Raw genomic sequence first — 19,886 nt, 5'->3', positions numbered from 1 at the left:
TAAAAGAATACATTTAAAAGGACAATGGGAGAGAAAACCAAGTTTTTCTGAGCACATCCCATGTGTCAGCAGTAAACAAAAGGTTTCAATATAATGGTGTTAAGAGCTAAATACTAAAAAATAAGTACATTAAAAAGTAGTTCTCAGGGCACTGGGGTGGCTCAGTTGGTTAAGGGTCTGACTCTTGGTTTCGGTTCAGGTCATAATCTCGCAGTTTCATGAGTTCGAGCCCTGCCTGCTGTGGGCAAAGCGCTATCCTGGAACTCCAAGTATTTCTATCATGTAATCTGTGACCTGCGGGGCTGGCACCCCAAGGAAAGAAGACCACCACAGACAGGAATAGCTCTGACACCGGCTTGACCCCGACAGCTGTCCATCAGGGGACACACCTGCTGCTGAGGAAAGCGCTGGCAGCAAGTTTGCACTCTGACAGGGCGTGGAGTGCAGCCAGGGAAAGGGCTCATGCTTCTTTCGGCTATTTATTGGGACACAATTTATTTTTAAATCCAAATGACACAGAATGTGGGGAGGAATCACAAGGGGAAGAATTGAAACCGATGGAGTCACTGTCTTCCCACAAGAATGTGGCCAAGTCTCTTAACCAATATTCATCCAGTAGAAGCCAGAAAGAGGCTTATTCTCCAGTCATCTTGGCCTGACCCCACCCAGCCACTCTTTCCAGAACCCCTCCCTTCTGAAGGCATCCCTCTTACGCTGATGCCCCATGACCAACACAAGAGGATGTGAGTAGGACATCCCCAGAATTCTGAGTGAATTCAAAAAGAATCTAAAGGCAATTATAAAAGTTCCTATCTGAGAACCCCAGACGTCCTGTTCTGGAAATGCCTGACTGGCGATTTATATGAAAGTGCATCTGTTGTATTGAACTCTGTAAGAAAAAAAGAAAGAGCTGGAGGGATGGGTCAGCCTGAAGTCCTCAAAAAGGAGGGTAAAGCGCCAGCTCTGTGCAGGGAGAAGGTGCCTTAATCAGCCAACAGGAGGAGTGTGGTGGTTTTGGCAGGTAGAACCGCATAATAAAGCTCACCAGTTGGCTTCCAGGACAGAAACCACAGGCCTTTTACATTAGTTTCCTGTGGCTGCCATAACAAATGGCCACAAACTAGGTGGCTTAACAACGCCTTCTCGCATTCTGGCACAGCTGTAGAAGCTACAAGTCAGAAATCCAAGTGTTAGAGGGCTGTTTTCCCCCCAGGGGAGGCTCCTGCCTTCCTCTTCCCCTTTCTGGTGGTTTTAGGTATTCCCTGGCTTGTAGTTGCGTCCTTCCCATCTGCGTCTGATTCTTTTCCGTCTCTCTGTGTGACCTCTCCTCTTCTTACCAAGACACAAACTTTAGGGGGCGCTTAGGTGGCTCAGTTGGTTAAGCAGCCAACTTAGGCTCAGGTCATGATCTCAGTTTGTGGGTTCAAGCCCCATGTTGGGTCCCAACAGCTCAGAGCCTGGAGCCTGCTTCAGATTGTGTGTCTGCCTGTCTCTCTCTGCCCTTCCTCCACTTGTGCGTGTGTGTGTGTGTGTGTGTGTGCGCACGCTCTCCCTCTCTCTCTCTCTCTCTCTCTCTCTCAAAAATAAATAAATAAACTTAAAAACAAAAAGACACAAACTTTGGATGTAGGGCCTATTCTAATCCAGTATGACCTCATTTTAACTTAACTAATCACATCTGGAAAGACTCCTTTTCCCAACAAGGTCATGTCCTGAGGTTTTGGGTGGACAGGAATTTATTTGCCCTGATTCTACATTCACAGACCAACGTTCTGATTTTGTTTTCTAGAGCTGACCACATGGGTCCACCACTTGGTAGTTATGTTTCCTGAAACAAAAATTAAGTACCATTCTGGCTTTATTCCCTAGATGCATTTTACTCCAGATTCTCTGGAGTTTCTCAAATGGAAACTTTTACCCGCTGCATATGTTTATTCCCCTGGTGGCATTAACAAGAGCATCTTGAAGACAAGTATGACATGTATCCTAGCACCCAGCTCAGCGCTGGGTACATAGTAGTTGCTCAATGACTTTGTGGAATAAATAAGATATAATAGTTAAGATTTGGGTGGCTCAGTCGGTTAAGCGGCTGACTCTTGATTTCAGCTCAGGATATAATCTCGCAATTCGTGGGCTCGAGCCCTGCATTGGGCTCTGTGCTCACAGCGTAGAGTCTGCGTCGGATCCTCTGTCTCCCTCTGTCTCCATCTCCCCCATTCACGCTCTTTCTCACTCCCTCAAAAATAAATAAATGTTAAATAAATAATAACAGTTAACATTTTCCTGAGCACTGTTTTCAAAGGTAACACACACAAATGACCAGGTTTGATTATAACAGCAGCACTTTGACATAAGTATTACTTTCCAAATCATTCTGAAAATAGCGACAGTGAAACTTATAATGCTGAGGGTCTTGCCAACAGAGCTCAAGTCTCAAGTCCAGGAGTGACTAACTAGGTTAGTATAGGACAAGTGCTCACAACCTAAGCAAGTCTGCTCATACGGACAGAATTCATTTCTAAAACAGAGGGCCGAAGTCTGAGCCCTTGACCCTGGGGATCCCACAGGGAAACAGCACTCGTGAGGCCACCAGAGACCAAGTTCTGTTTAATCTCACTTTCATCTCACCAACACTACTCACTTTCTGAGGCTGAGTGGGTTAGGAACAGTCTCTGAATTTCCTTCCCCTCAACGTTTCTCTGTAGGTTCTCTTCAATTTGCCTTCCCCCCCCCCCCCACAAGAAAAAATCCTCCTTTTCTCTATGTCTCTGGATTCTTTATACCTCCTCAATCTTGCTCCATTGAATTACCCCCTTTTCTCTCTACCTTCAGTTTCTCCCTCCCTCTGGTCCACAAACATGCTCAAATCTTCCCACCCTAAAAAAACAAAACAAAACAAAACACAAAACTCTTTCCTTGATTCTACTCCTCTCTCAAGACGCCATTGCTTTTTCTCTTTTCGTGACAGGAAAGTGTCTGTAGCTGCTATAAAAGCAGGAGGCAGCCCAGTCTGAGACATCATCTGTGTGGTGGGAGAAGGGACCCGGCAAAAGGAGACCAGAGAGGGAACACCCAGAGGGCAAGGACATTCATTTACCCCCTACCTTCTCACTCCACCCATCTTTGGCTTTGACCCTGACCTCTTTTTATACTCTTCCTCAGCGTGTCGAGGACGTCCTAGAAGGTAACATTTACCACCCACTCACTCTTTTGGAGTCTGACCTCTGCCCACACCAATCTTTCATTGGTGTCATTAGTAGTCTCATAAACATCACCACAGGCTCATTGGAACCATTATGCTGTACTGCTTCTCCAAGTAATTCATGGTTTGGTAGGGAAGAGACACTGCATCGGTTGGGAGTTCACGTCATTGCAAGTCATAGAGTATTCAACTGAACAGTGTCTTCACTCTAATAACATTTATTATTTACTCAACAAGTCCAGAGGTAGACTGTTTAGGGTTTGCTTAGCAGTTCAGCAATGTCATCAAGGACCCAGGCACTTTCAAGCCTCTTCAATACATTGATATTTTGTTCTCATGCTTGTTTGCTACTAGTCACAAGATAGCTGCAGTTGCTCCGAATATAATCCTCTCATACTGTATTCAAAAGCAGGAGGCAGCAAGGAAGGAAGTTAGCAGAAAAAGAACGTTCCTTTCACCAGGAAGAAAAACATCTTAATTATCCAGAACTAAGACATGGCTACTGGTCTCAGCTTCACTTTTTGCTCTGGTTTCTGAAACATGACCATTTGTCCTTCAGACAAACTGAAAAGGTCTTCTGTGTATCCACTACATCTTTTGTGTACCTTGATTACAGAACTTAATGCTTTCACATCTTTGTTGAGGTGCCTTTCTTCCTCAATAAACCTCACTTTCCACCCCCAGGTTCCAATACCTCATACGTACTTATCTCATATATTTTTCAATGAGGGAAGGAAGGAAAGAAGGAAGGAAGGAAGGAAGGAAGGAAGGAAGGAAGGAAGGAAAACTCTACCCAAGTCCTGGTCTTTTCCTTTTCTGCCCATACTTTTTCTACTGGTGATGTCAGCTACAGTGTCAGCCCTGATATGTCTCCCAGGCAGGAGTCTTGCATTTTCAACTCCTGCTGGGACTGGGAATCTCAATGTCAACACACATAAGATGAAACTTGGCATTTTCCACCAAAAATAAATTTTCTGAAATGGGGATAATATTTTTGGAAATATGTCAGTTGCTTTTCTCTATTACAATCCTGTGTGCAGTTTCTGAGCATCCGTTTGCCTCCAGGAAGGTTAGGATTGTTGTAGCAGGAATGTAAAGAGGAAGATAATATTCCATTTTCCCTGTCCAGAGTGGGCTTTCAAAAACAATTGTTTATTATGGAAAATTCTAAACATCTGCAAAAGTAAGCAGAAGAGTATAATGATTCTTTGTGTACTCATCACTCAGTTTCAACAGTTATCAACCCAAGATCAATCATGTTTCAACTATACCCCACCTACAGCCCCCCCAAATCATTAAATATCCAACCAGTATTCAAATTGTCCTGATTGCCCTTAATTGTTTTACAGTTTGACTCATGATCCAATTAAGATCCACATATTGCAATTTGTTCATAAGTTTCCCATTAAAAAAAAAAAATCTATTGGTTCCCTCTCCTCACATTTTCTCCCCTTGTAGTTTATTTGTTGAAGAAACCTAAAGTCTCTGGTTTTGCTGGTCATACGTTGAAGGGGTGATTTAACATGCTCCTGGGTCTTCTGTATTCCTCCAAGCTTGTGGTTAAATTTGGGGCTTATTCAGATTCAGACTGGACTTTCTGGCAAAGAGGCATACTCTGTTAGTGATGTGAGCAGGTGTTGGTGATCACCTCCTAGAGCAATTAATTAGGTGTTGCAAAATTATGACATTCTTGTACTCCTTCTTCATTTATTAGCTACATTACTTCTTTAAAGAAAAATGTCCCCTCATCAATTATTTGCTTATCATTAGGTACAACTTGATTAGGAAAGGCTGGATAAATGAACTCTCTCCTGGTTCCTTTTAGCAGGACATTTTATTCCAATGTCACAATATGGGTGCAAGGTTTACCTGCTTTTCATGGAATGATCGTTGTTTCTAGATCTTTTCAGCGGACAGAATTAAGAAATACATTCAACAAAGGGACGCCTGGGTGTCCCTGTTGGTTAAGTGACTGACTTTGGCTCAGGTCATGATCTCAAGGTTTTGTGAGTTCAAGCCTCACATCAGGCTTTGTGATGACAGTGCAGAACCTGCTTGGGATTCTCTCCTTCTCCCTCTCTCTCTGCCCCTCCCCCACTCTCACTCTCTCAAAATACATAAACTTAAAAAAAAAAAGAAATAGATTCTAAAAAGATAAAATATACAACGAATTCATATTTATACTGTAAAATTAAATTCAGGAGCGCACTGGGGAGCCTGGGTGCCTTATTTGGTTAAGTGTCTGACTCTAGCTCAGGTCATGATCTCATGGTTCATGAGTTTGAGCCCCACATCGGGCTCTGCACTGACAGCATGGAGACTGCTTGGGACTCTGTCTCCCCTCTCTCTGCTCCTCCTTCACTCACCCTCCCTTTCTCTCAAAATGAATAAGTAAACTTAAAAAAAAATTTAAAAAATTCAGGAGCACATTTTTTTTTACTTAACATTGTTTTGTATTCTTACATCTGTATCTCTTTCCTCCCCTCCCCCCAATGATACCACTATAATTACTGGTTTGCTTCATCTTGTAATCCACATATAACAATCTCAAAATAATACCAACACCATTGTCAACAATATGATTACTGAAAACAGGTTGTGTTTGTGTTTTTTATGGTTTAGGTTGAGGGGGGGTACTTCTCTCTGTCTCACTATGGATGCACAATCAAATTACTCTGAACTAAAGCCCCTTGAAATACCTGACTTCTGTGCATTATGGGGCCAACTCAACACACTGTTAGATCCATTTGTTTAGCTGCTTTCAATTTTTAGGAATTTTTTTCCTTTGTAAATTTAACTTTTTTATAATTGTACAAAATAGTTAACTTGTTTCAAAATCAAATCTACCAGACAAGGTACAGTCCGAGAAGTCTCACCTTCTATACCTATTTTCTCAACCCTATGCTACCCTTTTTTTCCCTATGGGTAACATTTCTCCCCCTTCTTTACGGTTTATTTTTCCATTTTTAATCATAAAAGTTTATATATACCTATATATGTGTATGCATGTATATATATTCATATTCCTCCCCTTTATCACCGAAATGGTATATTAACAGTTCTTCACTTATACTTTCCACTGATCAATATAATCCAAAAATAACAATGCAGTACTAGTATATCGAAATATTTACTGTTCCTTTCACTTTCCGTTAAATACCTCTCCATTTTGAAAATGTAAGTAATTCAACCAGACCCCTATTGATGGACAGTTGGTTTGTTGCCAATCTCTTGTTAATCGGTGGTGCAAGAGCAGCCTCCCTTGTGCATGTATCTTTTCCTATTTTTGCTACACTGTCTTCGGGATAGACACCTAAAAGTGGGAAATTCAGGTCAGTGCATAAATGCATATGTAATTATGCTAGATATTGCCAAATTTCCCTCCATAGGAATTATGCCATTTTGCACTCCCACTAGCAGTGTATAAGAATTCCCATTTTCCCACAGCTTGGCCAATAGGATATATTGTCAGAGGGGTGCCTGGGTAGCTCAGTCAGTTAAGCGTTGGACTTTGACTCAGGTCATGATCTTGCCGTTCATTGGTTGTAGCCCCACAACAGGCTCTGTGCTGACAGCTCAGAGCCTGAAGCCTGCTTCCAACTCTGTGTCTCCCTCTCTCTGCCGCTCCCCCACTCACACACTCTCTCTGTCTCTCAAAAATGAATAAAGGTTAAAAAATTTTTTTAATAAAAAAAATGTCAGACATTTTGGCTTTTGTCAATCTGCTGTGTGAGAGACGTGGTATCCCGATGAGTTTTAATTGCAGGCGAGGTTGAGAAGACGATTAAAGGCCATTTGGATTTCATTTTCTGTGACTTGTCTATTCATTTCTCTAGTCTGTGTTTCTATAGATTTGTGGTCTTTTTCTTCTTTAATTTAGAAACTATTTATATATTAGGAAAAAATTCTTTTGTCTGTAATTTTTCCCCAGGCTGTTATACTTTGCTTATGGTATTTTTTGCCATGCAAACTTTTTTTTTTAAATGTAGTCACATTTGTTAATCTCTTTTCTCATTGCTTCTGGACTCAAAGCCTTAGGGAAGTCTGCACACATTACACAAGAATTCGCCTATGTTTTCTTCTCGCAGTGGTAGAGTTCAATTTTTCACATTGAAGTCTCTGATCCACTTGGAATTCATATGTACCATGTGAAGAATGAATCTTATTTTATCTTTTTCCACATGGCTATCCTTATCCTAAAACCACCTATTAAAATGCCTTTCCCCCACTGATTTGAAATGTTCCTTTATTAGATGCTAAGTTTCCATATGCAATTGGATCTTTCTCTAGATTTTCTAGTCTGTTCCTCGGTCTGTGTGTCTATTTATTTCCCAATACCACACTGATTTATTTATGGGGATTTTATAGCATTTTCCTGTTTTCCCCACCCCCATTGTTCTTTTTCAGGGGCTTCCTGGCTATCCTTGCATTTTTTGTTTTAAGTAAACAAACCATTCTTTCTATAATTTATATGATTATACACTTTATAATCAACTTTACCTCTATGAGATCATCATGACCCCTGACAATCCAGCCAATTCCATCATTCTGTATCTTAGATGCCTCTTGGAGACAAGGCAGTAGGGAGTGGAAGGTGGAAACGGAGCATTTGCTCAAGAAATCAAATCATCCACAAGGGACTGACATGCTATTCTTTGGCAATCTTAAAGCGCAGGCATACTTTCCTGTTACCCAGAAGGCAATGTCTCAAGTGAAAATTCAAATTGGTTATGGAGAAATAACGAAGATATATTTTGTTTACATATCAGCACAGGCTTGTGATACATATGCTGCTCAGGAGGGTGATGCTGCTCTTCTTTCTCTTGACTTTCTTATTTCTCTTTCTCTCTTTTTTTTTTTTTTTTAACTTTAGGGAGGAGGGAAGGGCAGAGAGAGAGAATCTTAAGCAGGCTTCATGCTCTGCAAGGAACCCGACACAAGGCTCAATCCCATGACCCTGGGATCATGCCCTGAGCTGAAATGGTGTCCCTTCTTGGTTCTCTTACCAGCATAATCATTCACATCTGGATGGACACCTCAGGCTGATCTGTGTGCCTCTCCTCACACTCCCCATCCGATTGGCCACCAAGACCTATAGTTTCTGCCTTCACAAAGTTTCACAAATGTTTTCCAGGATAATAGATCAGCAGAACCTCAAGGCTCTTCAACATGTTGTCCCACTGGCGTCCAGATGTAATTTTCAAAAGAAACACATTCTTTCCAGGGCAACTCCATGTATACACATACGTGTTCTTCTAACCAACTTTAACGAACAAAGTACACCAAACTCCTATCATGTTCACTAAGCAGCATAAATGTTGATGTTGTTCCTTGTATGATTAAAAAAAATTTTTTTTTAACGTTTATTTATTTTTGAGACAGAGAGAGACAGAGCATGAACGTGGGAGGGTCAGAGAGAGGGAGACACAGAATCTGAAACAGGCTCCAGGCTCCGAGCTGTCAGCACAGAGCCCGACACGGGGCTCGAACTCACGGACCGTGAGATCATGACCTGAGCCGAAGTCGGCCGCTTAACCGACTGAGCCACCCAGGCGCACCCCTTGTATGATTTTAAAACAAGTCTCCAGACTGGGGCCAGTCACAATTAAAAACCCATTTTCTGTGGGCTGCGGATAGATCTCCCTTTAATAAATATCTGTACACACATTCAGATTAAAAATTAGTGTGTTTTATCAAGGAACATTTTTAGAATCTAAAAATACTATCACATTCCACTCTTAGATGTATAGCAAGAGTAATAAGCACACTTATCCACCAAAAGACATGTACAAGAATGTTCATAGCAGAACTCCAAAGTGCAAACAACCCAAATGCCCATCAGCAAGAGAACACACAAATCAATTGGGAGGGTTTTCCACCAATAGAACGTTACACAGCAATAAAGAGATCGGACTACTGCTGAATGCATCAATATGGAGGACTTACAGATGTGAGCATAGGGGCAAAGGAGCAGACAACATAACAAGAGTACATATTACATAGTACATAGTTCATTATATAGTCTGTATATATGAAGTTCACGACTAGTAAAATGAACTTATGATGATAAAATTGGAATAATGGTTCTGAGAGGGAGTATAGTCTGGGAAGTGGCTCTGGAAAGTGAAAACTTTGGGGGCAGAAGGAGGTTGGAGATGTCTATATCTACATCTGGGTGGTGGTTACCTGAGTGTATAGCTATGCAAAATTTCACTGAGTTGTATATTTAACATTTATATCCTTTCCTTGGTGTAGGTTATACTTTAATAAAAAAATAATAAATCTTAGAGAAACTCCCCTCCCATATCCCCAAAGATAGCAGACTTCTCTAAAATCCCTTGGTCCTCAAATATCCGGTACAAGAAAAACCATGTTCTTGCACACTGCCAGGAGTCACAGATCCAAGTGTATGCTATGTAATGGTGCTCCCTGGAGCACAAAATAGATGCACAGTTTACATTCCAGTCAAAATGGAATTTCTCAGCCTTTTATTTCCCATTTTCTCCAATCACCATATGAGTGAGTGAAACCTGGCTCAATTTATGAATCAGGAACATGATAAAGTGAGATTGGAACTCCCATACAGGACAGTAGAAGTCCTCATTGCAAGCACAGAGCTTGCTTTAGAGGCCATTGTAAATTCTTTGAGGGTGGGGGATCGTCACCCTCTCCATTGTCTTGTCCTTTGAGCCTTTAGTACTGTGCCTTTTACTGAACAGAGCAGAAAATCAGAATAAATTAAATGGATGGATGGATGGATGGATGGAATCTTATATCCTCGGTACAACAGTTTAATTATCATTCCTAAATGCATGTTTTCTTTGTGGTAAGTCCTCCTCAAGGCTACATGATTATAACAAGCCTCCTTCATCTCTTCCCCTTCAATTCTATTGTGTCTTTGATGAAATATAATTATATCTAACTGGTATTTTTCTCAGTGTTCTTCCTTGTTGAAATACATCCTGTTCTCATGATTTGTGTCCCATGGTGAAATTTCCAGTGATAAGAGCTGGCATATAATCTTACATTTTCTTTCCATGGGAATTGGCAACATTAACAATTAGAGTCAAGTTAGTTTAAAATACACAAAATATGTGAATACTGGGATTTCTCACCAAAGGCTTAATGTAAAAATCAAACTGTTAAGCACTTCCACCAGAGAAAAGTTTCTCATTAACAGCCAGCCCTGCCAGCCTGGGACAAGGGCAAGTCAAGGCCCCTACACCCAGAGAAGGGGTGTGGAATAACTGGGATTTCTTTCTAGATTGGTGAGGCTCACCTGGGGCTGTAGAAGGGAATTGTTTGGCCCAAGGCTACTGCTGTGTCTCTAGAGTTTGGTAGAATGGGAGTGTTTATGAAGACACCCTTCTGTTTCCACTTAAATGCTGCTGATGTCCTTAGGCTACAGGCTGAGGAAGAAAGAAGATCCATGGGTGCCTTCTCGTTGCCACTTTTTAGAACATCTAATACATTCTTTTCACTTTCTCCTATGCCCATCCTTAACTCTCCAGAGAACTGGACTCCTACGGTATGTTGGATTAGACCCAGAACTTAACCGCAGCACATGGACATTTGGAGCAGAATTCTTTGTTGCAGGGCTCTCCTGTGTTCAGTAGGGTATTTAGTAGCATCCCTGACCTCCACCCATTGAATGTCAGGAGCACCCCTCTTCCCAGTGTGACAACCAAAATGTCTTCAAACACTGCCAAATGTCCAATGGAAGACAGAATGTCCCCTGGTTAAGAACCACTGAATTAAACTGATCAGATATGACAGTCAGTACTCAAAACCCAAGGACCCAGCTCCCACTTGTCTCTACCCCATACAACCTCCAACACTCCCTTACTGATAAGCAGCTGAGAAGGGAACAGTAATATATTAACTCCATGACTCTATGATAACCACTGGGTGCAGTGTGTGTAGAAGCTATCAGATATAAGAAAGGAAGGTAACAAAATGCAAATTTTATGCTAATATTTTGGTGTCCAGGACATCTTCTGCCTGGAGACAGGCCGCAGAGAACTCACAAAGGATTGCAGAGTTGGTGAAATCAAGGAGTATGTTTAACAAAACCTTCTGAATCAAATCTAAGAGTTGTAACATCTCCTTTGTGGTTACTGTTTTATAGAAAGAAAGAGGAACCTGGGAATTCCCTAGTTAAATGTTTTCTGTGATTCAATTCTTGGATCTCAAAGACTACCCGGTGTTTCTGCAGTGCCTGCACAGCCAAAGAACCATAGTGGGGTGTGGTGGCAGTGAGCAAGGCACATGCGGGCTGGAAGATGGCCCCTAGTCCTATATTGATTGCACACTTCTTTGGCCCATTATGACATACTTTCACTACTGCTTTATGTCTGTGAGTCTCATCTTGCCACACTGCCTGCGTGGTGACTTGATTTTGTCTGATACCATATTCTTTCTCCTTCTCACAAAGGATCCTACCTAAGTTCCTTAGCTACAGAGGGAACACAGAATCCACGTTGAGTCCATCAGAATACTTCATCTCTGGCCACAGTGACCAGTGACCAAAATTCTTTTTTGAGATTTTTTTTTTTAGTCATTGCATAAATTTTTTGATTGGATTTATTTTGTCTCTTTAAAAAAAAATTTTTTTTTTCAATTTACATCCAAATTAGTTAGCATATAGGGCAACAATGATTTCAGGAGTAGATTCCTTAGTGCCCCTTACCCATTTAGCCCATCCCCCCTCCTACAACCCGTCCAATAACCCTCAGTTTGTTCTCCATATTTAAGAGTCTCTTATGTTTTGTCCCCCTCGCTGTTTTTATATTATTTTTGTTTCCTTCCCCTTATATTCACCTGTTTTGTCTCTTAAAGACTTCATATGAGTGAAGTCATATGATTTTTGTCTTTCTCTGAGTAATTTCACTTAGCATAATACCAACCAGTTCCATCCACATGGTTGCAAATGACAAGATTTCATTCTTTTTGATTGCCAATACTCCATTGTATGTATATGTGTGTGTGTGTGTGTGTGTGTGTGTGTGTATATACACACACACACCTTCTTTATCCATTCATCCATCGATAGACATTTGGGCTCTTTCCATACTTTGGCTATTGTTGATAGTGCTGCTATAAACATTGGGGTGCATGTGTCCCTTTGAAACAACACACCTGTATCCCGTGGATAAACGCCTAGTAGTGCAATTGCTGGGTGGTAGGGTAGTTCTATTTTTAGTTTTCTGAGGAACCTCCATATTGTTTTCCAGAGCGGCTGCATCAGTTTGCATTCCCACCTTTTATTCTTTTTTCCATTGAGGCATTTTATTTTCACATACGTACCACATCCCTAGAAAAAAGAATCCCAGGATTTTCCCTCCTGTGCATTGTTGTCCCACCTCCCGACAGTCCATGATCCCTTCTAAGGCCACTAGCACAATGAAACCAAACCGGTGGGATAGGAGCAGATCACTCTGCCACCTCGATAGATCTTTGAGTCATATATCAAATCTGGGGCCACCACTCCATACCTGTTTAACCTGCGTGTGAGATTCCCTAGCCCTGCGATCATCCCCAATGACTTCCCTAGCCCTGCGATCATCAATGATTTCAAATTTGCCAACGTAACCATGTTTCATCATCACAGCTAGAAACTTGACGATGACCTTGGAGCATGGCCCAATAACAACCTGGCATTTACCTTTCTTCAGCACTGTCAATGCTCTTGAGAGCATCCACCATTCATGAGCCCCATTATGGCAACATAGAAAAGGGGAGGAAAGAGCTTTTTTGACATTTTCAAAGTTGAGAGAAAAGCTCCCTTACCTCTGTGGTCAGGGACTAGGTGAAAGGCTTATGTGCTGCTGGATGTACCAGGTGCCATGTGGAGAAACCCATCTACACCAGGACATACTAAAACACTACCCAGAGGAAGGAATCCCTGGTGACTTTGAGTCCCTAGTTCTGGTCTTCATGGTGCTCAGAGTCCTGGTTCCCAGCCTTCCTGAGCCTGTACATTTACATCCTCATTTGACTGCATAAACTCCCCTAGAATGACTCCATTAAGTGCCCCTCCAGCTTTTTATTCTAAGCAAATGTGATTTGGAGCTTTGTCCATTGCAACAAGAAAGTGCTGGCAATTACAGACTGTAATCTTCATCAAAGACAGGATCCTATCTTACCATTTTTGTGTATTACACACAAATGATGACCCCAAAACCAGTTTTCAAAAGATTCTTTTTGATTCATTCTGAATACTGAAGTCTGAATAGCAGCAATGCTTAAACAGGGTCTTCACATTGTTGGATAAGCCAGACATTTTCCTGCTTTACTCTCTGTAAACCTACATGCCTTTGTCATGACCGAGAGGGACTGTGCTGACATAAACAATGTTCACATTTAAGGACGACCTGTCTGTGACATGATTCCCCGCTCATCTCCAAGGTGATTTAGCTGGTATCCCTGGGACATGGTGTCTTTCCTCCTTCATGAGTGTCACTTATGAGGCTGTTTAGTCTAAGAGGATAATCTTCTAAGCATGGAAGATTGTTCTATCATGGTTATATTTGTCTAGAGCAACTTGCTAGAGCCTATATTCAATGGATAATATTATCTTTTTAACACCTATATTGGTATTTAATCAGCAGTGCATAAATATATATTTAATATTATTATGTATATATAATATATATATAAACATACATATAATTATGTCAGTAGATGGCATATGGAAATTGAGAATTCATTCCATGACCCTCAAATTCCAATTATTTGAATGTTTGTTATATCACTCCTGGGGGCCAACAAATATGGGAGTTGTGGGAGGAGGTCTCTCTGGTCTGGTCTCCTCATCTCTTGAAAGCCTACTGATGTGGCTCCTCCAGGCAGACCCTTTCCTCCAATGTTGTGAGCTCTACTTCTAGATCTGTAGGGACAAACATCTCAATGTTCTCAGTCTCATTCTCAGTGGTCAGTTGAGTCCTCTGCATATTTCTAAAATCCACAACTCACAAAAAATAAAAAATATATTAATCATGAGGAGGAAGAACAACCTCAGTTTTTGTTTCTGTGAGCTGCCATCTTTGTTTTTCTGATATGCACATCTTACTTTCTTCTTGCTCAATGCAAAGGGCAAGCAATTCTAATGTCTGTGTCTCTGAACTAGAATCAAATGATAAATTGTTGTCAACAGCTGCAAGGAAAAAAAGTAACACCTTGAATGCCCATATTATCATGCCTTTTAACTCCTTTAATAAACCAAAGTACAATTGCTGTCATTTGGAAAAAGATGGGTGTGTTTTAAGAAGCGCCCAAGAACTCACCCAAACTTCTACTGTTTAAAACCTGATCAAGGGGCACCTGGGTGCCTCAGTCAGTTAAGTGTCCAACTCTTGATTTCAACTCGGGTCACGATCTCACAGTTCATGGGATCGAACCCTGTTTCAGGCTCCATGCTTATCTCTTTCTCTCTGCCCCTCCATTGCTCTCTCTCTCTCTCTCAAAATACAAAATCAATAAACTTAAAAAAAAAAAAAAAAACCTGATTGAGAATTTAGTTCATTCTGACTTTTGGCTCAAAAAGAGATTCCTGTAGTTTTGAGAGGGAAACAGCTTGCCACATGGGTAAGATGACTGTTCCATAAGATGGGGGATTGGATAAGAGCCAATGAGGAATGCATAGAGACAGAGGAGAATAAAAGAAAAAAAAATAAGAAAGAAGAGTGAAGGTAAAGGGAGTAGATGAAATATCATCAAAACATAGGTCAGAAGATTTCTGTTTCAAAGAAATATCCATCTTCTCTCCTCCATAAAGTTCCCATTGAAGAGTTTTAAAAACTGCAATCTCATAAATTTTCATAATCATGAAGTTTAGAAGCTCCAAAGCCCAGCATGGCTACTATCAAAACCCAAACAAACAGAAAATAACAAATGGTGAGGATGCAGAGAAAGTAGAACCTTTGTGCACTGCAAGTGGGAATGTAAAATGGCACAACAACTATGGAAAACAGTACGATGTTTCTTCAAAAAAATAAAAAATAAAAAGTAGAATTACCATATGATCCAGGATTTCCACTTCTGGGTATATTCCCAAAATAATTGAAAGCTGAGATTCAAAGAGATATTTGTACACCCACGTCCACAGCAACATTATTCACAAAAGGTGGAAGCAACTCAAGTGGCCATCAATAGATGAATGGGTAAACAAAATGACACACACACACACACTGGAATATCACACAGCCTTAAAAAGGAAGGAAATTCTGACACATGTTACAACATAGATGAACCCTGAGAACACTGTTAAGTGAAATAAGCTAGTCATGAAGACAAATACAAATATAGGAGTATGCTTCCACCTATGTAAAGTCCCTAGAATAATCAGATTCAGAGACAGAAAGTAGAATGCTTGGTTGCCAGGGGCTGGGAGGAGGGGACAATGGGGGTTATTGTTTAATGGGTATAGAATATCAGTTTTGCAAGATTAAAAGAGTTCTGGGGATGGATGGTGGCGATGGTTGCATAACAATGTCAATGTACTTAACACTACCAAACTGTATGCTTAAAAATGATTATGATTTGGGGGGGGGGGTGCTGTGTGGCTCAGTTGGTTAAGCATCCAACTCCAGCTCAGGTCATAATCTCATGGTTCGTGAGTTCAAGCCCCATATTGGGCTCTGTGCTGACAGCTCAGAGACTGGAGCCTGCTTCAGATTCAGTGTCTCTGTTCCTTCCCTGCTCATGCTCTCTCTCTCTCTCTCTCTCTCACTGTCTCTCAAAAATAATAAAAATAAACATTAAAAAAAAAAATCCCATAGCCCAAGAGTCACATTCTTCTCCTGGAGTCCAACATCCCACCCTGCTGATCTCCATGCATCGCCGTGGAATGCGGTGGGTAACCTGGGACCTTGTTGGAAATGTGTACATTCGGTCCCACCTCAGACCTCCTGAATCAGAAACTCTGGGCTCTGGAATTACAGTTTTATCAATCCCACCAGGTGATTCAAATGCCCCTCAAATCTAAAAACCACAGCACTAAGGTAATTGAAGTGGAGACAGAAGAGATATGTTTTGAAGACAGAGAAAATATGACTTTGTGGGGGATTGGATACAGAGTGGAGAGAGAGAGGTATCAGCAGGTAAAGGTTGAATGGATACCTGTTGGATGAATGGATGTTTTCTTAAAACTGTTCTGCTCTTGAGGCTCCTGGGTGGCTCAGTCAGTTAAGTTTCTGATTTTGGCCTCAGGTCATGATCTGGTGGTTGGTGAGTTCAAGCCCCACATTGGGCTCTGGGCTGACAGCTCAGAGCCTGGATCCTGCTTTGGATTCTGTGTCTCCCTCTCTCTGCCCAATCTATTTCTTTGTCTCTCTATCTCTCTCTCAAAAATAAATATTAAAAAAAAAAACAACTGTTCTGCTCTTAATTTTATTTTGTTTTACTAGAGTGAGAAAGAAAAAATAAAAGCATGCTTTCTTAAAGCATTGGGTTGGAGAACAGGAAATAGCCAGAATGGTTGACCTATAATCTTTAGAAATCCACGCAAGGTAGGTTTTACCCAAATGTGTACTTAACTGTACACATGGCAATTATGTAGCAGGTGAATGGTAGAGTCATAAAGCTTACCAGCTGGCCTGGTAAAGACACACACAACATACACACACACACACACACACACACACACACAGAGTTGCAAGCATACCCTTCTACTTCCTTTTTGTACTGATGTAAGGAGGGAATGATGTGGAACATGGCTCAACCCTGAGGGATATTCTGGGACAGGAGACTTTCAGTTTTAAAGCTGGGACAGTCCTGGGCAAATCAGATGGTTGGTCACCCTAGTTATAACACAGGCTCATAGATTTTTCAAATTTAAAGGATTCAGAGTTTGGGGCACCTGGGTGGCTCAGTCGGTTGGGCGTCCGACTTCGGCTCAGGTCATGATCTCACAGTTCATGGGTTCAAGCCCTGTGTCGGGCTCTGTGCTGACAGCTCAGAGCCTGGAGCCTGTTTCGGATTCTGTGACTCCCTCTCTCTCTGCCCCTCCCCTGTTCACACTCTGTCTCTGTCTCAAGAATAAATAAGCATTAAAAAAAATTTTTTTAATATATAAATAAATAAATAAATAAATAAATAAAGGATTCAGAGTTTGACACTCTGGCTACAGAGAATTACCTGGAGAGCTTAAAAAATATATGATTGCTGGGCTTCACGATAGACCAATTAAAATCAGCATCTCAAGGGTGTCTGGATGGCTCAGTGGAGCATGAGACTCTCCATCTAGGGGTTGTGAGTTCAAGCCCACGTTGGGTGTAAAGATTACTTAAAAAATCTTTGGGGCATCTGGGTGGCTCAGTTGGTTGAGCAACCGACATTGGCTCAGGTCATGATCTCACAGTTTGTGAGTTCAAGCCCCACATCGGGCTTTCTGCTTTCAGCACAGAGCCCACTTCAGATCTTCCACTCCGTCTCTCTCTGTCCCTGCCCTGCTCATGCTCTCACTCTCAAAAATAAATTAAAACATTAAAAAAAAATTTTTTTAATAAATAAATAAATAATTTAAGAAATAAAATCAGTATCTCTGGGTGCAATACCCAGGCATCAATATCTTTTAAAAGTTCCCCAAGGGAACAATGAGACCTGATCTAATCCAGCTTTTTTACTGGCCAGATGAGGAATCTAACGCCAGTAAAAGTTATTTATCCAAGGTCACTCAATTAATTAGGGGCGAAACTCAGGGTTCCTGACTCTGAGGCTAGTGTTCTTCCCACACACCACCATCCTTTTATAGATAATTAAAGATTAATTACTTGCAACCAAGCCCCTGCCCAACCATGCTAATTAGGACAACACACATACCACCTGTCTGGCCCTCAATAAAACAGACCTTTGAGCTTCCAGCTGGGCGCACTCACGGTTGAAATCCAAGACTCTTTTCCTGCTGCCTTCCAACTGTCTTCTCTACCACCTGCTCTGTTCCTAAGTCCCTCTGACTCCTGAGGGATTCAAATTCAGCCCGGATTCCTTCCCCGGGGATCCCGGTTCCTCCCGTTTACAGATTTGGCCTCAACCATTTGACCCCAGCACGCTCTCACTTCCGCTTCCGGCAGATGTGGTGGGCACACAGGATCGCTCACCTGGAAGCAGAAGCCCAGCCTGGCAGCAGCCTGCCTGGCCAGCGTCCCACCAGGAGAGGCTAACGCGGAGCTCCCTTAATTGAACTACTTTTGTAGAACAAGCTAGAGCCACAGCAGGCTGTGACGTAAACCCTCCTAGGCCGGGAAAGCCAGGCAGCCTGACTACTTGCTGTCTAGCACGAAACCAGTGTCCCTGCTGAAGATGAGTCCAGGACGAAATGCCTCGCAAAGGTTAGGGTCAGAAACCCAAACCTCAGGCCTGGCCAGTCTGACCAGGAACGGCTGGACGGTTCCCCTGAACAGGAAAAAGTGGTGAAAAAAAGGTGGTGGTGACATGACTATGGTGAAGGAAAAAGGCATCTTGCCAACAGGACACAGTAAAGTCTCAGAAAAGGAACGAGTGGAGAATGAAATTACAAGTGTTGAAGTAAATTTCTAGGTTCAAGATGGAGCCGCTCCCGCCAGGGAGCCACAGCAGCAAGAGGAGACCTAAATGACTTTGGGGTCCCTGCAAATCCTCTGCTTGACCCCAGTCATGCCTGCCCACCCCCTTACCCCAAATAAGATATTTCCTTTTGTCTCCTCCTTGGTCTTCTTTCTTTAACCTGTAAAGACTTCCTGCCTTTTGTTCTGACCACTTGGTAAAGTGTGGAAGTTTGTGTCGCCCATACTGTCTTCTCTAATCCTCTTTGCAACAGAACAGGAGCAGTCCCCCTCCCTCCCTACAGGTGGCAGTCCTCCTGGGGATGCGAGACCCTGGGGTCTCCTGGAGCTGCCCCGCCCCCCCCCACCCCCCACCCCCAGCCCTCCTCCCTGCCTGATGGTTTCTTGTGGTTTGTCCCACTGTCATCAAGTGTTTCCTCCCGGTCCTTGTGGCAGCTTAACTTGGAGGACAATGCCAGTCCGTGGTCTGTGGCAGTAAACCTGGCTTCTCTTCAAAACCATGTGGGCCGCATTCTAGACCCACGGATCCAGAATTCCTGGGGAAAGCATCCAGGAATGTGTGTTTCTCAGAAGTTCCTCCAAATGATTGGGAAAGCACAGACAGATTTGGGAACCCCTGACGTGTGTGGTAAGCGTAGCGGTGGTTTCTCCATGCAAGCCGTCCTTCCCACAGTGACCGCCAACGTTCCCGGCGGTGGGCGCTCCCAGCTTTCCCAAGCCTGGTTCCCGCGCAGTGGCGGGCATCAACTCCTTCCAGGCCTGGAGTCTGCGGCTACTGCAGGGGGCTTGCCCCAACTTGCTGGGAGCTGTCTGAGGATGCGTGGAGCTGTTAGACCAACACCCATTGCCTTCTGATGCGTAGTTTTGGATTTGGGCAGCCTGTGTTTATTTTAGTTTATTATTTTAATTTAAAATTTAAGGAACGAATAGCATCTAAAGCGTACAACCTTTAAAAACGGAGACTGTTGACCTAAGACTGCAGTATGATCTACAGTCCACCAGGGGGCCCCCAAGTCCTGTACCGCATGTCCATCGTCGCAAGTCCTTTCTCTGGGTCCTATTCGCTGTTAACACCAACGCTGGAGAAATGCAAAGCCTTTCCAGGAGCCCCTTGGCTCAAGGCTGGATCTCAGGAAATAATT

At 42.4% G+C, this 19,886-nt stretch overlaps 1 long non-coding RNA gene across 1 annotated transcript; it reads right to left on the bottom strand.

The window, feature by feature from the left end:
* Positions 1-3,404: 3,404 nt before the first annotated feature.
* LOC122467667 lies at positions 3,405-18,239 on the bottom strand. The gene is made up of 3 exons (XR_006293040.1): positions 18,051-18,239; positions 4,707-4,853; positions 3,405-4,377 (listed from the first exon to the last, which is right to left on the bottom strand). It is a non-coding gene; the product is annotated as an uncharacterized LOC122467667 (long non-coding RNA).
* Positions 18,240-19,886: the final 1,647 nt, after the last annotated feature.

The sequence above is a fragment of the Prionailurus bengalensis genome, chromosome B1 (genome assembly GCF_016509475.1).
Source record: "Prionailurus bengalensis isolate Pbe53 chromosome B1, Fcat_Pben_1.1_paternal_pri, whole genome shotgun sequence".
Lineage (NCBI taxonomy): Eukaryota > Metazoa > Chordata > Mammalia > Carnivora > Felidae > Prionailurus > Prionailurus bengalensis.
The sequence above is the reverse complement of the archived record's forward strand: the minus strand, read 5'-3'. Positions and strand labels throughout refer to the sequence as shown.